General features: G+C 43.4%; 1 long non-coding RNA gene across 2 annotated transcripts; it reads right to left on the bottom strand.

Annotated features, from left to right (window-relative positions):
* Positions 1-424: 424 nt before the first annotated feature.
* LOC121545157 lies at positions 425-22,285 on the bottom strand. 2 transcript variants are annotated; one of them, XR_005996203.2, is made up of 4 exons: positions 21,516-22,285; positions 19,432-19,668; positions 19,106-19,264; positions 425-1,128 (listed from the first exon to the last, which is right to left on the bottom strand). It is a non-coding gene; the product is annotated as an uncharacterized LOC121545157 (long non-coding RNA). The 2 variants fall into 2 exon arrangements; XR_005996204.2 differs by having other exon boundaries at positions 22,131-22,285.
* Positions 22,286-22,294: the final 9 nt, after the last annotated feature.

The following is a 22,294-nucleotide window of genomic DNA, read 5'->3' as shown; positions in this document are numbered from 1 at the left end:
GACTGGAAGTCTATAGATATCTACTAGCATGCTAGCAGATACCCATAGACTTCAAGTCATTGCGCTAACGCTTGTTAGCAATTGCACGAGTGCTAGTTAGAAACTTCACTCAAACTACACGCAGACATAAAAATGGTATCGACGAGTTCATCTGACTCTGGGGTTAGTAGATAAAGGGACTCATTGCCAAAATCCTGAAGTATCCCTTTAAAAATCCTTCTTTAACCAGTCTCCTCCCCTTCATCTACACTGATTGAAGTGGATTGAACGGGTGACATTAATCACCTGGTCAGTCTGTTATGGAAAGAGCAGGTGTTCCTAATGTTTTGTACACTCTGTGTGTATGACGTAGTACGCAATTTTCGGGAACACGTTTTGGCTCAAGCTCTACTTTCAGAACTACTGGCTAAAAAGTATGCAAATCCTCAGGAAAGTCTCTTTAATATCAGTGGTGTTCAACCAGACAGCTTTCAGGAGCCCAACAATATGTTTATTTAATCAAAACTGAGTATCAGCCATTTGTATTGCCAATTGTATTGTCTCATCAAAAATGTTGATTTTGTTGTCGTGTACAATCATTTATTCTGTTCATCTCAATCAAGCACACACACATCAGATTAAAACTACAAATATCACATACCATTTGAAATTCCTAGGCTGTTCCAGTTGTATCAACTGTCTGTTGCCATGTTCTATACACAGATAGCCTGTAGTTGACCACTTTGACCTTTACAGGGGTATTTACTTAATATACATCCGTTTCCTTATTTTGCATCAGCCAAGTTGGCGTTGTAAACAAACCATTTTTGGACTGAATAAATATTTTGTATCTCAAATGATGAGTAAGCAGTTTCGTATCATATCACATGTTGAAAACATGCTGTTGAAAACGTTGTCCACAGTCACAGGTTCACTTCCTCTGATTAGTAGTGAGTACAGTAGCAGGCTGTGGGATCTCTAGGGCCCAGAGAATGGATGATTTGGGCTCTGTAGTTGGTCAGGACCTGCAGCGTGTGGATCAGCTGCAGAAGGTGAGGACTAGGTCTGTGTGCATCCAGGATCGCCAAATGCTCCAAATGCTTCAACTGTTGGAGGCTCAATAACTCCCTCTCTGGTACATTGTAGTGTCTGAAAGAGTGGAATAGAAAAGCATATCAGTATATCTGCCTGGCTTAGATTATTGTGTCAAACCTTTGGAAAAAGTGTACATTACATACTAAACACTTCATTAGGATTATAATAGGACTGCTAAATAGTTAGTTAAATAGTTAACCAATCGCTACCCGGAATATCTGCATTGACCCTTTTTGCACTAATCTTTTTTGACTCATCACATCGGCTGCTGTTACTGTTTATTTTCTATCCTGTTGCCTAGTCACTTTATCCCTACCTATATGTACATATCTATCTCAATTACCTCCTACCCCTGCACATCGATTTGGCACTGGTACCCGTTTATATAGCCAAGTTACCATTACTCATTGTGTATTTATTCCTTGTGTTATTTTTAAAAAATATTTTATTCCTCATTATTTTCATTAAAAAATATATTTGTTTTCTACTCTCTCTTTTTTTTCTCTGTGCATTGTTGGGAAGGGCCCGTAAGTAAGCGTTCCACTGTTAGTCTACACCTATTGTTTACAATGCATTTGACAAATACAATACAATTGATATGGGCGGCAGGTAGCTTAGTGGTTAAGAGCGTTGTGCCAGTAACCGAAAGGTCGCTGGTTCTAATCCCAGAGCCGACTAGGTGAAAAATCTGTCGATGTGCCCTTGAGCAAGGCACTTAACCCTAATTGCTCCTGTAAGTCGCTCTGGATAAGAGCGTCTGCTAAATTACTAAAATGTAAATGTATATACACTACCAGTCAAAAGTTTGGACACAACTACTCATTCAAGGGTTTTTCTTTATTTTTACTATGTTTTACATAGTAGAATAATAGTGAAGATATCAAAACTATGAAAAAACACATGGAATCAAACCAAAAAAGTGTTAAACAAATTGGAGATTCTTCAAATAGCCACCCTTTGCCTTGATGACAGCTTTGCACACTCTTGGCATTCTCTCACCTGGAATGCATTTCAATTAACAGGTGAGCCTTCTTAAAAGTCAATTTGTGCAATTTCTTTCCTTCTTAATGCGTTTGAGCCAATCAGTTGTGTTGTGACAAGGTAGGGGGGGTATACAGAAGATAGCCCATTTTGGTAAAAGACCAAGTCCATATTATGGCAAGAACAGCTCAAATAAGCAAAGAGAAATGACAGTCCATCATTACTTTAGGACATGTAGGTCAGTCAATATGGAACATTTCAAGAACTTTGAAAGTTTCTTCAAGTGCAGTCGCAAAAACCATCAAAAGCTTTGATGAAACTGGCTCTCATGAGGACCGCCACAGGAAAGAAAGACCCAGAGTTACCTCTGCTGCAGAGGATAAGTTCATTAGAGTTACCAGCCTCAGAAATTGCTTCACAGAGTTCAAGTAACAGACACATCTCAACATCAACTGTTTAGAGGAGACTAAAGGACACCAATAAGAAGAAGAGACTTGCTTGGGCCAAGAAACAAAAGCAATGGACATTAGACCGGTGGAAATGTATCCTTTGATCTGGAGTCCAAATTGGAGATTTTTGGTTCCAACCGCCGCGCCTTTGTGAGACGCGGTGTGGGTGAACGGATGATCTCCGCATGTGTATTTTCCACCGTGAAGCATGGAGGAGGAGATGTTATGGTGTGGGTGTGCTTTGCTGGTGACACTGTCTGTGATTTATTTTCGAATTCAAGCCACACTTAACCAGCATGGCTACCACAGCATTCTGCAGCGATACGCCGTCCCATCTGGTTTGGGCTTAGTGGGACTATCATTTGATTTTCAACAGGACAATGACCCAACACACCTCCAGGCTGTGTAAGGGCTATTTTACCAAGAAGGAGAGTGATGGAGTGCTGTATCAGATAACTTGAGATGGTTTGGGATGAGTCGGACCGCAGAGTGAAGGAAAAGCAGCCAAAAAGTGCTCAGCATATGTGGGAATTCCTTCAAGACTGTTGGAAAAGCATTCCAGGTGAAGCTGGTTGAGGGAATGCCAAGAGTGTGCAAAGCTGTCATCAAGGCAAAGGGTGGCTTTGATTTGTTTAACACTTTTTTGGTTACTACATGATTCCATATGTGTTATTTCATAATTTTGATGTCTTCACTGCTATTCTACAATGTAGAAAATAGTAAAAATAAAGAAAAACCCTGGTATCAGTAGGTGTGTCCAAACCTTTCACTTGTACTATATAAATAAAAAAGACAGAAATCATGTTTTTGACTGCACTGGGCCTTTAATATCTCACCGCATTTTAAGAGTCCTGAGCTGGGGGAATAATTTGGGGATCTCTCCGATCCTGCTCCCGCCATTTAGGGCTGTCCCCGACTAAAATAAATATTGGTCGACCGAGAGTCATCTGTTCTTTCGACCAATCGATTGGTCTACATTTAAAAACGTGCATTTTTCCATATATAGACACAGCCGATGTATTTTAATCAAATCAACTATATGCACTGAGCATGTCTGATGCTTTAAGCAATCTGTTTGATGAAATAATGAAGACACAAAAATGACTAGAGAGTCCGACCGCAATTGTTTTGACTGTGCCGGGCTCAGACTGACAGCGAGTGACTGTGACTAGCACCCGTTGTCTCTCTCTCCTCCTTACTGCAGCAACCACCACAGAACATCAACAGTGTTTATCGCGCTGTCCGTGTTGCTGAAACTGCAACATAATTACAGCCATTTCTGACTGACATTTTTAACCAAAATCCCTAATTTGTTTAGGAAAAACATTCCCTATTCCCTCAACCCTTGCGCTATTTACTTGACACATGTATGCACCACATGCACGTGACCAATAGGGCCTGACCTATAGCATATTATAATCACATCAATAAATTGATTATAAAAAACTCCGAACACCATAACACATGTGACAGCAAAATGGATGCAGAGGACGTGACAAAAACTCGAAACGGGGGAATGTTCACTGGTTGCTCAGGAGGTAAAGCGGAAGTCAGATGTGTGGAATATATTGTGACCGACCGCCTTGATTTGGTCTTATGTAGCAAATTTGAAATTGTGTTTTTTTCATTGGATAAAAGCAGAGACCCAGAAAAAAATTTGTATATCATGCATTTGAGGAACAATGGGAAAGTAATTCTGCTTTGAAAGTTGATAAACTTGTAACCTCACTTTTGAGAAAATGGCCTTTGAATGTTTTGGTACCTACTGGAGAGCTCTTCTTTGTCTACACCCATTCAGCATCGTTCACACCCTCTTAAGCTTTAGCCCCACCCATCTCTTTAAGGGTTGATCCAGAGTGTTGGTGGCTGTAACTGTGCTGCTGGCAAAAATTTACTATTTTTTGCCAACGTTTACTGACACCGGCCATATTCAACGGGTGTTGAGCGTTTGTAAATTAGTCAGTTATTCTGCGCTCTGGCACACTCAGACGACAGTGCTCTGAAATCGGAGTAGATCGCCAGAGCGAATTTACCAGCTACGTCTATCAACAGTTGTCGCAGTGACATTCTATTGAAATGGTTACTAGCATAGTGGAGTCTTTTGTTAAGACATGTAGCCAGCTAGCTAGGTAAACAATGAACCATAATCCCAACTCATGAATCTGCAGGTAGCTAACCACCCAGGTTCAATGTTAGCTAGCTAACATTAGGCTATAACTACCAAAGCAAATGGCTCTGAGATACGAATAATACGATCATACACGTAACGTTAGCTAGCAAGCCAGCCAGCTAATGTTAGCTAACTAGCTAAACAATGAACCATAACCCCAACTCATGACGTCACCACCCTGCATGAATCTGCAGGTAGCTAACCAACCAGGTTCAATGTTAGCTAGCTAACATTAGGCTATAACTAGCAAAGCAAATGGCTCATTCGTCATTTCCGTTTTGAGCGTGTCACTTATCTCCGTGCTGCTGTGCTGTGCTGTTTGCTGCTACTTGGCTACCTGCCAAACTTGACTGTTTGGTTTAAACCGTTTAATCAATCTTAATTTAACACATTTTACCAATGTCTTAGTTATGATTTTTATTTTTTTCCTCTTGCTCAACTTTTTTCATTCAACTTTTTCACCCTGGACGCTTATCTGGACATGGTTCTACAGGACTTCCACCTAGATGACATTAACACTATGCCATCTAAATGAAGTCGCTGTACTAATAATATACAAGAAAACTATTGCCTTATGGTGAGGATAGTCATGCTGCATTCACAGCTTCAGATGCAATCGTTAGGCAAGGGCAATTTCAGTGTAGGAAAGGATGATACAGCGTCTGTGCCACCAGTAAGTACAGATAGTAGTATAAATCCCCTCGCACAGTCCCCACAGCCGGACAATTTCTCAAGGCTTCTGGAAAGAAATGCGGTCGGCATGCTCAACCGGTGTCACTCATTCAGACGACAGAAACGTTCAACCGGTTCTCCCTATTACGCAAAGAGTCGGAGTCAGAGGCCGATCCTTCTCAGGTCTCTCCTCCACTCGTTACGGGGTCTGAGCCACCGAAGCATCCCACCATTAGCTCTGACAAATGGAAAACCCTAGTCATTGGCAACTCTATTATCCGCAATATTAGACTTAAAAAGAATCATCCAGTGATCATACACTGTTTACCAGGGGGCAGGGCTACCGACGTAAAGGCTCATCTGAAGATGGTGCAGGCTAAGGCAGAAACTGGCGAGTGTAGAGAGTACAGGTCCCCACAGTGATCGTACGTATATACCTCAACCAGAAGCCATGGATTACAGGCAACATCCACACTGAGCTAAAGGGTAGAGCTACCCGGACGCTTATAAGAAATCCCACTATGACCTCCGACGAACCATCAAACAGGCAAAGCGTCAATACAGGACTCAGATTGAATCGTACCACACCGGCTCCGACACTCGTCGGATGTGGCAGGGCTTGCAAACTATTACAGACTACAAAGGGAAGCATAGCCGCGAGCTTCGAGACAAGCAACACTGAAGCATGCATGAGAGCAACAGCTGTTCCGGACGACAGTGTCATTACGCTCTCCGTTGCCGATATGAGTAAGACCTTTAAAAACAGGTCAACATTCACAAGGCCGCAGGGCCAGACAGATTACCAGGACGTGTACTCTGAGCATGCGCTGACCAACTGGCAAGTGTCTTCACTGACATTTTCAAACTGTCCCTGACTGAGTCTGTAATACCAACATGTTTCAAGCAGACCACCATAGTCCCTGTGCCCAAGAACACTAAGGTAACCTGCCTAAATGACAACAGATCCGTAGCACTCACGTCTGTAGCCATGAAGTGCGTTGAAAGGCTGGTCATGGCTCACATCAACACCATTATCCCAGAAACCCTAGACCCACTCCAATTTGCATACCGCCCCAACAGATCCACAGATGATGCAATCTCTATTGCACTCCACACTGCCCTTTCCCACCTGGACAAAAGGAACACCTACGCGAGAATGCTATTCATTGACTACAGCTCAGCGTTCAACACCATAGTGCCCTCAAAGCTCATCACTAAGCTAAGGATCCTGGGACTAAACACCTCCCTCTGCAACTGGATCCTGGACTTCCAGAGGGACCACCCCCAGGTGGTACGGGCAGGTAACAACACATCTGGCACGCTGATCCTCAACATGGGGGCCCCTCAGGGGTGCATGCTCAGTCCTCTCCTGTACTCCCAGTTCACCCATTACTGCATGGCCAGGCATGACTCCAACACCATCATTAAGTTTGCCGACGACACAACAGTGGTAGGCCTGCTTACCGACAACGATGAGACAGCCTATAGGGAGGAGGTCAGAGACCTGGCCGTGTGGTGCCAGGATAACAACCTCTCCCTCAACGTAATCAAGACATAGGAGATGATTGTGGACTACAGGAAAAGGAGGACCGAGCACGCCCCCATTTTCATTGACGGGGCAGTAGTGGAGCAGGTTGAGAGCTTCAAGTTCCTTGGTGTCCACATCACCAACAAACGATCATTTTCCAAACACATCAAGACAGTCGTGAAGAGGGCACGACAAAGCCTATTCCCTCAGGAGACTGAAAAGATTTGGCATGGGTCCTCAGATCCTCAAAACGTTCTACAGCTGCACCATCGAGAGCATCCTGACTAGTTGCATCACTGCCTGGTATGGCAACTGCTCGGCCTCCGACTGCAATGCACTACAGAGGGTAGTGCATACGGCCCAGTACATCACTGGGGCTAAGCTTCCTGCCATCCAGTACCTCTATACCAGGCGGTGTCAGAGGAAGGCCCTAAAAATTGTCAAAGACTCCAGCCACCCTAGTCATAGACTGTTCTCTATGCTACCGCATGGCAAGCGGTACCGGAGCGCCAAGTCTAGGTCCAAATAGCTTCTTAACAGCTTCTACCCCCAAGCAATAAGACTCCTGAACAGCTAATCAAATGGCTACCCGGACTATTTGCATTGTCCCCCCTCCCCACACCCAACCCCTTTTTTAGCCTCTGCTGCTACTCTCTGTTTATTATCTATGCATAGTCACGTTAACACTATCTACACTACCAGTGAAAAGTTTTAGAACACCTACTCATTCAAGGGTTTTTCTTTATTTTTACTATTTTCTACATTGTAAAATAATAGTTACAACATCAAAACTATGAAATAACATATGGAATCATGTAGTAACCAAAGTGTTAAACAAATCAAAATATATTTTGTATTTGAGATTCTTCAAATAGCCACCCTTTGCCTTGTTGACAGCTTTTGGCATTCTCTCAACCAGATTCACCTGGAATACTTTTCCAACAGTCTTGAAGGAGTTTCCAAATATGCTGAGCACTTGTTGGCTGCTTTTCCTCCACTCTGCCGTCCGACTCATCCCAAACCATCTCAATTTGGTTGAGGTCGGGGGATTGTGGAAGCCAGGTCATCTGATGCAGCACTCCATCACTCTCCTTCTTGGTAAAATAGACCTTACACAGCCTGGAGTTGTGTTGGGTCATTGTCCTGTTGAAAAACAAATGATAGTCCCACTAAGCCCAAACCAGATGGGATGGCGTATCGCTGCAGAATGCTGTGGTAGCCATGCTGGCTAAGTGTGCCTTGAATTCTAAATAAATCACAGACAGTGTCACCAGCAAAGCACCCCCACACCATAACACCTCCTCCTCCATGCTTTACGGTGGGAAATACACATGCGGGGATTATCCGTTCACCAACACCGCGTCTCACAAAGACATGGCGGGTGGAACCAAAAATCTCCAATTTGGACTCCAGACCAAAGGAAAAATGTATACCGCTCTAATGTCCATTGCTTATGTTTCTTTGCCCAAATAAGTCTCTTCTTCTTCTTATTGGTGTCCTTTAGTAGTGGTTTCTTTGCAGCTATTCGACCATGAAGGCCTGATTCACGCAGTCTCATCTGAACAGTTGATGTTGAGATGTGTCTGTTACTTGAACTCTGTGAAGCATTTATTTGGGCTGCAATTTCTGAAGCTGGTAAATCTAATGAACTTATCCTCTGCAGCAGAGGTAACTCTGGGTCTTGCATTCCTGTGGCGGTCCTCATGAGAGCCAGTTTCATCATAGCGCTTGATGGTTTTTGCGACTGCACACATTTTCCGGATTGACTGACCTTCATGTCTTAAAGTAATGATGGACTGTCGTTTCTCTTTGTTTATTTGAGCTGTTCTTGCCATAATATGGACTTGGTCTTTTACCAAATAGGGCTATCCTCTGTATACCCCCCCCTACCTTGTCACAACACAACTGATTGGCTCAAACACATTAAGAAGGAATGAAATTCCACACATTAACTATATTTTGATTTGATTAACACTGTTTTGGTTACTATATGATTCCAAATGTGTTATTTCATAGTTTTGATTTCTTCACTATTATGATACAATGTAGAAAATAGTACAAATAAAGAAAAACCCTTGAATGAGTAGGTGTGTCCAAACTTTTGACTGGTATGGATGATTTATAAAGCCAGGCACACTTAACAGTTAGGCTACTGATTTTAGACCTAATTAAGTTGGGGTTTCCTCTCTCCTCACTTTTTTTGACAATGAAGGGCAAAACAGAAGAAGCATGATTGACACTGTAATCCAGATGCATGCCTGGATAGTAACGACCTTGTAATTATCTTTAAGAATGTACTCATATTATTTATGAAACTGCTAGTATCACGCCACCAACATAATTGCGTTAAGAGTTGAAGGGGAGGGGAAACCCCGCCTAGAGAGAAACAACTTAGGTTTGGAAACAATAGTGGAGTGAAACTAACAGACATTAGTCATTTACATAAAGAGGAGTGACTATGTATGTTGTGTAAGAATGAAACTGTATAAAATGAGAGCTCTGAGTCAGTTGCTCCATGGACCACCTCGGTTTGTTACTTTGTCAGTACTGAATTCACAAGCTCTGGTGTCTGAGAAATATCTTTGAAGAATATTTCCATGACATATCTTGAAGTCACGAAAAAGATTGGCAAAAAGGGACCAGAAAACATGAGAACCTGCGGCTGTGGACGGCCTGGACGAACTACACAAAAAAGTGACCACTAAAAATTAAGCAAAGTTCTTGCTTAATAGTATAGAGTTTGTGTGGTTCGCTCCGGGGCCTGGCCTCAGCAGCAGGACACCAAGTAGGTCTCTCCAAATTTAAGAACTAGAAAAACATAAACGGGGAGCTTTTGATTTCAAAATGCATGCAAAAATAATGAAGGAATAAAAAGTCTCAAGGGTTGCAACAAGTAGAAAAAGCCTAGGTAGAAGTACATTTGCTCAGCCCATGTGGGTTGGTGGTTTGCTTGGGTGGTTTTGTTTCATTCAGTTCAGTTAAGTTGGACTGTTCACCTGTTTCATTCAGGTTGTTCATTTGATCAATCTGTTTGATCCGGTTGTTTTATCTGTTCGTTTTGCCCAGACCTGTTTTGTTCAACCTGTTCGAGTTGCGAATGCAACCTGTTCATCTTATTCAATCAGTCAGACTCAATTCGGGCATTCAATTCATCGGGTTCACTCAGTTGTTCGTCTGGTGCATTTGTTCAATTCGTCTGATTCATCTGTTCATCCTGCTGATCGTTCTGTTCGATTCATTTCAGCGCGAGCGGCTGCCCATCTGTTTGGGTAATTAGAAAAAGAAATCCTGCGGATACCGCTCTAGTGTGTTGAGGAAGTGAATCAATAAAGGGCTGCTTAGACAGGCAGAAATCCTGTATAAATACTGCTTTTTCTGTGTCGAGGAAGTGTATCAGAAAGATGGCTGAATTTGCAGGTTGTTTTTTGAAAACATAGAAAGAAAGTGTGAATATAAGTACGAAAGCTTCCGTCTCTGGTGGAGAAAGGGTTGCGCACCTCTCCTGGATCGTCACATAAAAGTAACCTGTGAGAGAGTACGCACCCAGTTTGCACGGGAAAGGAAGAGCGTGAATGAATGTGTGATTAAAGTACTAAAAGTGAGAAGTGTGAAAGAAATTCCTGTCCTGGGTGGGGAAGGGGCTGCGCACCTCTCCTGGACTGTTGCTTAAGAGTAACCCGGCAGAGAGGACGCACCCAGTCTCGCACTTGGAGAGAAAGAGTGAACGGTGCGCGAATGCCCATTGAAGCACTAAGAGTGGAAAGATACACGCTGCCAAGCGGTTTGGAAATAACAAAAATAAGAATAAAAAGAAAATGTATGAGATTGTCCACACGAAAAAGGCGGACATCAGGAAATATAAGTGTAATAAGAGAAAACCGAACACACACATTTACAATAACTGAGTTCTGGCTAGGAGAGTCAAGATTGTGGACAAATTTCCAATAGGAAAATGTAAATAACAGGGTAAAAAGAAACTAGGGAACAAAGAATAGCACGGATATTACAGGAAGCTGAAAGGGGGTTGAACTTGGGACTGGCAGTGGGGAGTCCAAGAATACAGGTTGCAGAAATGAATAAAACAGCGGTAGAAATGTTAAGTGCCAGGTATCCTCTGTGCAAAGAATAACTAATAAAGATCTCCAACAAATAGGAACAACGCACCAAAAAGATGGGCACCAATTGGCCAGAAGGAGGAACGTTTGATGTCTCGGTGTGTGAGGAAATGGAGACACTGATAAAGAACTATAAAACAAATGACACAGGAAAGAAAAGAAAAGGCCAAAAGAGAAAGAGAAAATGTTTGCTGAAAAACAGCCCTGAATTCTGGCAAGCCTTAAGAATGGAATACCCGGCAAGAATTTACCCCAAATCACTGAAAGGGGGAGCACTGGGGGAGACAGAGAATCCAGTTGCCTATCTACACGGACGGCTGAAACGATGGAGACTGGAAACAGAACGAGACCCAGAGGGGGATCCACTGATGAGAACCTTGTTCCGAAACTCAGTGATAGAGGCCATGCCCCAGCCAGTGAAGACAATCCCAGGGTCCTGTGAACCCATGGGCAGGACCCAATCAGGGGTACTAGTGGTGCCCAGAGAGTCTTACAGGGGAGGGTCAGTTTCCAGTGCTAACTACACAAGCTGATCAGGAACCTACTCTGCGGGTTCAAATAGAAAATAGAGGCACACCCATCATGATAGACACTGGAGCCACTTACACTTACACTCCATATTATGCCTCTCACCTCCCCATGTCTGGCAAATACACCAAAACTGTAGGATTCTCGGGACAAATGCAGCTAATTCCAATGACATCTCCAGTTCACTTAACAGCTGATGATAAATCCGCAACCTTCCTTATATTAGTATCAGAACACACCCCTGTTAATTTATTAGGAATGGATGCTCTATGTAAAATGGGCATACAAATTCGGTGTTCCCCCGAAGGTGTGATTATAGATAAAGCAGGGTTAATCTTGCAAATGATAATGACAGGGGGCACAGCAAATGTATAATGGTTAGGAGGCATTGAAACGGAAGTGGATAAGACAATTAAGAAATGGGGTAGGTTTATTCAAGCTCAGATACCAGAAGCTGATAGAGCAAAATCAGAGTACCATTGCACAATGCAATTTGATCCCTATCGTGATCATCTTTTGGAACAGCTATGGTTGTTAAATGCAAATGGGAAATCAGTACGTCTCAGTATATAATTATAGGAAAACAGGGAGCAGCAATGGAAGTAACAGACAGGGAAAGCTCAGACTTTGTGGCAAGATGGTATAATGTTTCCGGGGCTGCCCCACACATTACCTTATTAGTAAATAAGGGAGTAATGGCTAAAGACCTAGGCCCCATGATGAAACGAGCAAAAGCAAGTCAATGGGACAAATCAGACAACCCGTTGATTTATCACTCAAAAAATAGAGCTTTTATTAAAATATTGACTACCACATTAATGACTGGAGACCCAATGGAGGTAGAAGTTACAGTCAAACAGCAAATACAGTTAGGGGAAGCAACAGAACCAGAAAACCAGCAAAAACAGGAAATGGAGAGAAACATACCGGATGGGTTATGGTCACAACATGATACAGATGTTGGATTGGTAAAATCAGCAAGTACTATATGCGTCAAGATAAAACCAGACGCTAAGCCCCCTTGGAAGGCTCAATACCATATGAAACCTGAAGCAGAAGAAGGTATTAGCATGACAATAAAGGGACTAATAAAAGCAGGGGTGCTGATAGAAACACAAAGCTGTTGCAACACACCTCTGTTACCGGTTCTTAAAGCGGATGGGAAGAAGTGGAGGCTAGACCATGATTTAAGGGCAGTCAATTATATAGTACAAGCTGAACCTCGGAAAGACGGAGCTGCTCTTCCTCCCGGGGAAGGACTGCCCGTTCCATGATCTCGCCATCACGGTTGACAACTCCGTTGTGTCCTCCTCCCAGAGTGCAAAGAGCCTTGGCGTGACCCTGGACAACACCCTGTCGTTCTCCGCTAACATCAAGGCGGTGACCCGATCCTGTAGGTTCATGCTCTACAACATTAGCAGAGTACGACCCTGCCTTACACAGGAAGCGGCACAGGTCCTAATCCAGGCACTTGTCATCTCCCGTCTGGATTACTGCAACTCGCTGTTGGCTGGGCTCCCTGCCTGTGCCATTAAACCCCTACAACTCATCCAGAACGCCGCAGCCCTACTGGTGTTCAACCTTCCCAATTTCTCTCACGTCACCCCGCTCCTCCGCACACTCCACTGGCTTCCAGTTGAAGCTCCTATCTGCTACAAGACCATGGTGCTTGCCTACGGAGCTGTGAGGGGAACGGCACCTCCGTACCTTCAGGCTCTGATCAGTCCCTACACCCAAACGAGGGCATTGCGTTCATCCACCTCTGGCCTGCTGGCCCCCCTACCTCTGTGGAAGCACAGTTCCCACTCAACCCAGTCAAAACTGTTCGCTGCTCTGGCACACCAATGGTGGAACAAGCTCCCTCACGACGCCAGGACAGCGGAGTCACTCACCACCTTCCGGAGACACTTGAAACCCCACCTCTTTAAGGAATACATGGGATAGGATAAAGTAATCCTTCTAACCCCCCTAAATGACGTAAATGTAATTGGCCTGCTGAAGTTCCAAACCCTCACACGCTGCTGACCAATGTTCCCCTGGAAGCCAAATACTTTACGATGATTGATCTATGTGGAGCATTTTTTTGTGTGCCCCTGGCGGAAGAATGCAGACATTTGTTTGCATTTACGTATAAAGGAAAACAGTACACATACACCCGCATGCCACAGGGGTTTAAGCACTCGCCTCGTTTGTTTAATCAGGTACTGAGAGCAGACCTGGAGGAATTAGTACTTGAAGGAACATTGATTCAGTATGTAGATGATCTGTTGATCTGTGCCTCCTCTTAAAGCAATTGGCAGAAGGAGGGCACTTGGTGTCAAAAACAAAACTCCAGTACTGCCAATCCCAAGTTGAATACCTAGGACGAACAATAGCACATGGAACAAAGGCAATGGCACCAGGACAACTAGAAGGGATTAGCAAAGCGCCACTTCCCCAAACAGTGGCTCAGATGATGACATTTTTAGGAATTACTGGATTTAGCTCGGACTGGATAGAAGAGTATGTGGTTAAGACAGCCCCTCTGCGAGAAATTATGAAGGAAGCAGGACAGCTAAACCTTAGGGCAGGTCTTGAGTGGAACAGTGATGCCCTGACTGCATTTGAAACACTGAAAAAAGAGATGCAGTCCGGTCCGGCTCTGGCAGCCCCAGATTATACAAAACCATTCCTGCTGTATGTGGTGAATAGATGTGATAGGTATGCGGCGGCAATACTTATGCAGTAAACATGCAGTGGAAGATGCAAACAACCCATTGCCCATATAATACCAAATTGGACTCTGTTGCCCAGGGATACCCACCCTGTTATCAGGGCTTAGCTGCACTACAATATGCATATGATAAAGCCTCCACCATCACCATGGGATATCCAATTACAATACACACACACCATAAAATAGTGGAGTTCATAGAGCAGGGAAAATGTGTCTTAACCAATGCTAGAACCTTAGAATATATGACCCTACTAACCTACCAAGATGTTTCCATTAAACGATGTAGCACGGTGAACCCAGCTGAAAGAATTCCATTAGAACTTGAGGGACAAGCACATGACTGTGTAGCAGAATCTCTGACGTTTACCAGGCTTAGATCAGACCTAGAGTTAACCCCATTGCTTAACATGGGGGAAGAGTACGTAGAATAATATTTTGTGGATGGGTCCTGTTATAAAGACCATACGGGAAATCATGCAGGTTATGCAGTGGTACGAAAACAAGGAAAGGAGCTTAAAGAAGTGATAGCAGAATACTGTCCACAGCCATGCTCAGCCTAGTTAGCTGAACTAAAAGCACTTACCGCGGCCTGCACTCTAGGAAAAAATAAGACAGTTCACATATATACTGATTCGGCATATGCACATGGGGTATGCCACCTATTTGGGGCAGTCTGGAAACAACGAGGATTTAGAAAAAGTGATGGAACACCCATTCAACATCACGAGCAGATCGTAGAACTAATGACGGCATTAATGTACCCCACAAAGCTGGCAATAATAAAATGTCAGGCGCACAAAAAATGAAATTATTTTGTTTTTAGAGGCAATAACGCGGCAGATGAGGCTTCCAAAAAAGCATCTAAATGCACCATCCCAATATAAACGGTACCAATGGTATTTATCGAATCTGCACCGCAACCAGATGATATAATTAGGATGCAGAAATGGACAGGGACTTATGAACAAACAATGTGGCACCAAAGAGGGGCCACCAAAGACATGACAGAATTATGGAGGTCTCATGAAGGAACCATAGTAGCACCCACTATGTTGCTTAATCTGCTGATAACTGATGCGCATGGTTTTGACCATTGTGCAAGGGTGGAAGTGGTAAGAAAGAAAAAAAAAAGGATAATGGTCTTCATATTTGCAAGCAATGGTAGATGATGCATTGGCAAAATGTGAAGTTTGTGCGCAAAATAATGTGCGTAAAGGCATAACCACGCCTATAGGTCACATACCAGTCCCAGAGCAACCATTTCGACACCTAGTCATGGATTATGTGGATATGATAAAAAAGGTAAATGGCAAGAGATACATGCTTGTGATAAGTAGAGGTGGTAACATCAGCAGACCTTGGATCAGGGACAGTAATTAAATTCCTAACCAGAGAAGTAATAGCCAGGTTCGGAATACTGACAGAAATCAGCTCAGACAATGGATCAGCATTTATTTAGAAAACGGTCAAACAAGTGCTACAACAGTTAAGGATTAAGTAAAGACTGGGATGTGTATATCAACCAGTCGCAAGGGATGGTTGAGAGAATAAATGGAACCTTCAAGGCTAAATTGAATAAAGATCTGTACTAGTGCAAAGCTTAACTGGGTGGAGGCACTACCACTTGCTTTAATGAGTTATCGCATGCAATCTAACAGAAATACACACCTACCCCGCATGAAATGCTTACAGGTCGACCCATGCCAGTGCCAATTCTAAGAGGACCCTATAAAGGTCCCTTATTGGAACAATTAGAAATGGAACTTAAAGAATATGTGAGACAACTAACTGATATACATAAAGTTATTTATATTCAGGAAAAAAGGCAAGAACCGGAACCCAGACCAGAGGAGCCAGGCCCAGTGATACCAGGGGACCAAGTTTACATCTGAGCGTTCTGCAGAAAGTGGAACGAGCCCAGGAGAGAAGGACCATACACGGTGATCCGAGCAACACCCACGGCGATACAGTTGGAAGGAAGTACAACGTGGTACAATCTGAACCACTGCACCAGGGTCCCAAAGGAATCGGCGTACCACCGGCGAGCCATGAGGAAGCTGAGGATATTGAGGCACCAGGCAGGGTCAAAGAAGAAGAAGAAGCAAGCACGAGCCTCAGCACAAATATCGAAAGCCAGCAGATACTCCCTCCTGAAAATCCAGAGTCAGGGGATGGGGCCTGCTGACGTGTGGAATATTACTAATGGGATACCTGTTGTGGCAGGTGCCCCAAACACAGGTAATAACCCAGGCAACGGAGGGACAACAGGCGATAGAGGGGAAAGTGACTCGCCCACCATCGAGGATAGCGCCTTCCCCACCATTGACTTCTCTGTCCTCCAATGGTCCCCCTAGCGGTAAACGGAAATCAGATCAGTTGAAAAACTGCGGAATGGCCCTAACACTGATAGCAGTTAACCTAGGAAAGATGGTAGTGAGTTTGCCCACAACCATACAGTATTCAAGGGATAGCCTTACTGAACCAGGGAGAATATCTATTATGAATAAAGATCAGGTTCTGCTCACAGGATGGCCAAAATTAGGCAGATGCCAAATAGAAGGGTATGTGTTAATTAGGATGAAATGGCTTAAAGACCATTGTGTAGAAATAACACACAAAAGAGATGTGAATAGGAGGCCTCTAGGAATAGAACATGCAATAATAATGGATATAAAACAAGCCAAACGTCTTATGATCCCAACAATACCTGAGAAACTAACTCCTGAAACTAAAATGAAAATATGTAGTCTAGCGGTTCTAATGGCAAAAATACCTCAGCAAGTGGAGGCCAGACAATGTAACCTGATAGGTCAGATGCATCAACAACCCAGTATAGGAATAACCACACTTAAGGTAATGACTAGTGATCAAAAATGGAAGACCTGGGTGACTCAAACAGAGGATAAATGCAAACTAGATGAACCAGGTTATAAATTGAAAACATATGGAATAGAAGTTAAGTGTCACTACAATTGGTGTACCTTGATAGATTAAATAGATATTACTCTGACCAAAGAAGATGTAAAACAGTACCTAGGACAACAAGTACCAGCATTAGAAATACATTCTCCTGAGAAAGGAGGAACATGCAATATAACCCTAGGAGATGCAAATAGAAAGAGAAGGGACTTGCCCACTAAATGGTACTGCCCTCCCAACCACCACTCCACCCTCAACAGAACAGACAAAATCAGCAGGGGGTCTACAATGGCTGTGGAATATCCTAGGGAGCATAGGTAATTTAGAACCATCATCAAACACGATAGCAACTCCTAAGACAGATGAAACTACCCCTAGAAACAGGGATAAGGCATGGGAGGAAGGATTTTAAAATGATTGGTATAAATGGGCACTGTACTGTATTGTCTAGTATGCGCCCCCTCCCCATTGAAGGAACTGATAGTAGTACCTAGTCCGCACAGCTACAGGGACTGCGCTGACTTTAATCAGAAATTCTGTTACCTCAAAAGATCAGAAAGACCCTATTGCCCTGCGGAATGCTTATCCTACTTAGGAAGTCCCGACCACCACAAGTATTATATTCAAACAGGATGGGGGGAGTGGTGTAAACAATTAGATGTCAGAAAGAAACTAGAAAAATGGAAACACCTGAGAAATATCGAATAGATTATGGGCAGAAGTATGAGTGCTACAACAAAACAATGATTAGGGAAATTTTAAGGGAAAGTGTGAAACTACATGGCACCTGAATAACGATATCTCCTGGAATGCAGACACCCCCCGAAGAGCAACCTATCAGGCAGCAGGGTCAAGTACTGGTGATAGTTACCCCTGGGGGCCCTGGGGAATGCGAGAAGCAGACACTGGCACTACCACTGATCTCTCCTTATGAGGAGCAGTCGGTGGCGGTGGTAGACTTCTATTGGATATGTGGAGGATAAAGAGTTAGAGCCACCCTGCCTAAAAAATGGAAGGGAATATCTGCTCGAGTACAAATGCTTCAGGAAATAGGTATATCAGACTGGGAGTCAGTAAAAACAACAGACTGGGATGCACAGAATAACTATAAAATAATAAAAAGAGAGTGTCAGACTGACCTCGATGTATATTTCCACTCAATAGGTCAGCCTAGAGGATGTGCAAAGCTGCCATCAAGGCAAAGGGTGGCTATTTGAAGAATCTCAAATATAAAATATATTTTGATTTGATTAACACTTTTTTGGTTATTATATGACTCCATATGTGTTATTTAATAGTTTTGATGTCTTCACTATTATTCTACAATGTAGAAAATAGTACAAATAAAGAAAAACCCTTGAATGAGTAGGTGTGTCCAAACTTTTGACTGGTAGTGTATATGGATGATTTATAAAGCCAGGCACATTTAACAGTTAGGCTACTGATTATAAACCTAATTAAGTTGGGGTTTCCTCTCTTCTCACTTTTTTTTGACAATTAAGGCAAGGGCTGTTTTCTCGTCTCCTAACTCTGCTGCTGCCTCCGCCACATTTTTCTCAACACCAATATGCTGGTTAACTTTGCTATTATCCACATAACAACATGGTCTAGGAAAAGGCGCCAATTCAACAGCGCACTGATGTTTCAGAACCACGGACAGCGACCGCTATCAAACGCGGGAGAAAGTGCATTTGATGTAAAATAATATTATTTTTATTAGTGTTGCACCATTGTCCTTAACCATATACAATTTCAGTAACACATGCCTTAGAGTGATGGACTTTGCCATCCCCACGGCCTCCACAATGGATTAGTCCACTCAGACAGGCGCAAATCAGACAGGTGTCTTGTATACCATTATTGTATAATTTTTTTGCTACTGCTTGACTAAAGCGATCTCGGTCGACCAACAGCCTATCAACCAAACAATCGACTAAATGGGGTCAGCCCTACCGCCGTTATAGCTGCATGGATCAAAGTGCTGATGCAAGAGGCCTGGAACCTGTTTCCCTAGAGTATTCAAGTCGTCCAGCTCCATCGGCACCCACCGCAGAGTCCAACTGATCACTGTGTCGGGAATGGAGCGTGCATAAGCACTGACGGGATGGCCTTCTAGAAAACAAGAACAGTCAGACATAGGACATCCCCAATAGATGCCATAGGACAAGGGATGCATAAATGCACAGAACTGTTAGACTCCATACTGCTACCCCGTAACCCCACCAACTGCGCATGACATGGAAAATGCTGGTTTGCTAGCTGGCGAATCACATACTCACTTGCAATGTTGAGAACTGCCAGTTGAGGGAGTTCCCTCAGCCATGTTTTCAGGTGGCACTTTCTGGAATCCACAGGCACAGGTCTCTGTAGTCCACAGATAGGCTGTGCAGGGAGGGCAGGCACTTTATCGTCTCTTCATATCAGGTGGGCTCCATGTAGTCAAGAAGCTCCAGACTGGTCAAGCAAGGTTGCCTGACCTGCGGATCTTCTAAAGACTGTTTGTCCTTATTGCAGAACTTAATAACATGCAATTTATGATGATATAGGTTACTACAGACAATGACATACAGTGGGGAGAACAAGTATTTGATACACTGCCGATTTTGCAGGTTTTCCTACTTACAAAGCATGTAGAGGTCTGTAATTTTTATCATAGGTACACTTCAACTGTGAGAGACGGAATCTAAAACAAAAACCCAGAAAATCACATTGTATGATTTTTAAGTAATTCATTTGCATTTTATTGCATGACATAAGTATTTGATCACCTACCAACCAGTAAGAATTCCGCACTCACAGACCTGTTAGTTTTTCTTTAAGAAGCCCTCCTGTTCTCCACTCATTACCTGTAATAACTGCACCTGTTTGAACTCGTTACCTGTATAAAAGACACCTGTCCACACACTCAATCAAACAGACTCCAACCTCTCCACAATGGCCAAGACCAGAGAGCTGTGTAAGGACATCAGGGATACAATTGTAGACCTGCATAAGGCTGGGATGGGCTACAGGACAATAGGCAAGCAGCTTGGTGAGAAGGCAACAACTGTTGGCACAATTATTAGAAAATGGAAGAAGTTCAAGATGACGGTCAATCACCCTCGGTCTGGGGCTCCATGCAAGATCTCACCTCGTGGGGCATCAATGATCATGAGGGAGGTGAGGGATCAGCCCAGAACTACACGGCAGGACCTGGTCAATGACCTGAAGAGAGCTGGGACCACAGTCTCAAAGAAAACAATTAGTAACACACTACTCCGTCATGGATTAAAATCCTGTAGCGCACGCAAGGTCCCCCTGCTCAAGCCAGCGCATGTCCAGGCCCGTCTGAAGTTTGCCAATGACCATCTGGATGATCCAGAGGAGGAATGGGAGAAGGTCATGTGGTCTGATGAGACAAAAATAGAGCTTTTTGGTCTAAACTCCACTCGCCGTGTTTGGAGGAAGAAGAAGGATGAGTACAACCCCAAGAACACCATCCCAACCGTGAAGCATGGAGGTGGAAACATCATTCTTTGGGGATGCTTTTCTGCAAAGGGGACACGACGACTGCACCGTATTGAGGGGAGGATGGATGGGGCCATGTATCGCGAGATCTTGGCCAACAACCTCCTTCCCTCAGTAAGAGCATTGAAGATGGGTCGTGGCTGGGTCTTCCAGCATGACAACGACCCAAAACACACAGCAAGGGCAACTAAGTAGTGGCTCCGTAAGAAGCATCTCAAGGTCCTGCAGTGGCCTAGCCAGTCTCCAGACCTGAACCCAATAGAAAATCTTTGGAGGGAGCTGAAAGTCCGTATTGCCCAGCGACAGCCCCAAAACCTGAAGGATCTGGAGAAGGTCTGTATGGAGGAGTGGGCCAAAATCCCTGCTGCAGTGTGTGCAAACCTGGTCAAGACCTACAGGAAACGTATGATCTCTGTAATTGCAAACAAAGGTTTCTGTACCAAATATTAAGTTCTACTTTTCTGATGTATCAAATACTTATGTCATGCAATAAAATGCAAATTAATTACTTAAAAATCATACAATGTGATTTTCTGGATTTTTGTTTTAGATTCCGTCTCTCACAGTTGAAGTGTACCTATGATAAAAATTAGACCTCTACATGCTTTGTAAGTAGGAAAACCTGCAAAATCGGCAGTGTATCAAATACTTGTTCTCCCCACTGTACATAGCAATATTTCAACATGGACTTCACACACTAAACAGAACATAGACCTATGAAGTGATCAGCTAGTGGAAACCAAGTGGTAGGTTTAGGCTTATCATTCATTGTACCACCAATGCTTTGTATAAGTAGTAAAAATAAACTTTGGTACAATCAATCACTGTTGTCTTGGGTTGTAACTCTGTGCCTTACCTGGAGAGCCATTTATTGTTTTGTCAAGATTAAAATAACAATCTGTGAGAGAGCCATGTTGTGTTCCCATTTTCAAAGACCGACGCTTCAGATGTGGCAAGCGGTTAAGCATTATGTGGAATGTCTGTCTTGGGTTAAGATGATTGCCTTCGTGATAAAAGAGATGCCAGATGGGGTCTTTGAGACAGCACTAATAATATCTGCTCTTGGAGCACAGTGCATCTCACACATAATAAAATGAGTCACAACAATGGAATCAGACACTCCCTGGCCACAGCTACACCTGCGAATAGCCAGCCTCTTCAAGTTATGAAATTGCTTGATAATTTCAAAGGCTTTCACGTCGAAACAATGCTCCATGGCTATTGTCTTGAGCCAAGAGAGGGATAGGGCAAGCTGTTTCCATTATTTCAAACTTGCCCTCTGTACAACAATTGAGATGATTTTCCTACTGCGAATAGTTGTCCAGAACTGCGAGGTGTAGGCACACAGCTTTTTAAGCATTACTGTGTTGCCTTTCCAAAGAGACCAGTGGTCAACCAGTTTTTTTAAAAAAATTATTTGCAGCATGATTGAATGTTACGTTGACAGATATCCAAACACATTTACCCATACCTCCGATGGTAACTTAGTTGTGCAGATCCCACCACATGAAGTGCCATATCTAAGCAGCTGCTGCTATTTTCATCTCTTCTTCACTGCAGGCATTAGCAGGAAAAATTGGTTAAAAGTAAATACACCCCAAAACTACTATATGCTCACACTTTTCTTCAAAATGT

The sequence above is a fragment of the Coregonus clupeaformis genome, chromosome 29 (assembly GCF_020615455.1).
Source record: "Coregonus clupeaformis isolate EN_2021a chromosome 29, ASM2061545v1, whole genome shotgun sequence".
Taxonomy (NCBI): domain Eukaryota; kingdom Metazoa; phylum Chordata; class Actinopteri; order Salmoniformes; family Salmonidae; genus Coregonus; species Coregonus clupeaformis.
The sequence above is the reverse complement of the archived record's forward strand: the minus strand, read 5'-3'. Positions and strand labels throughout refer to the sequence as shown.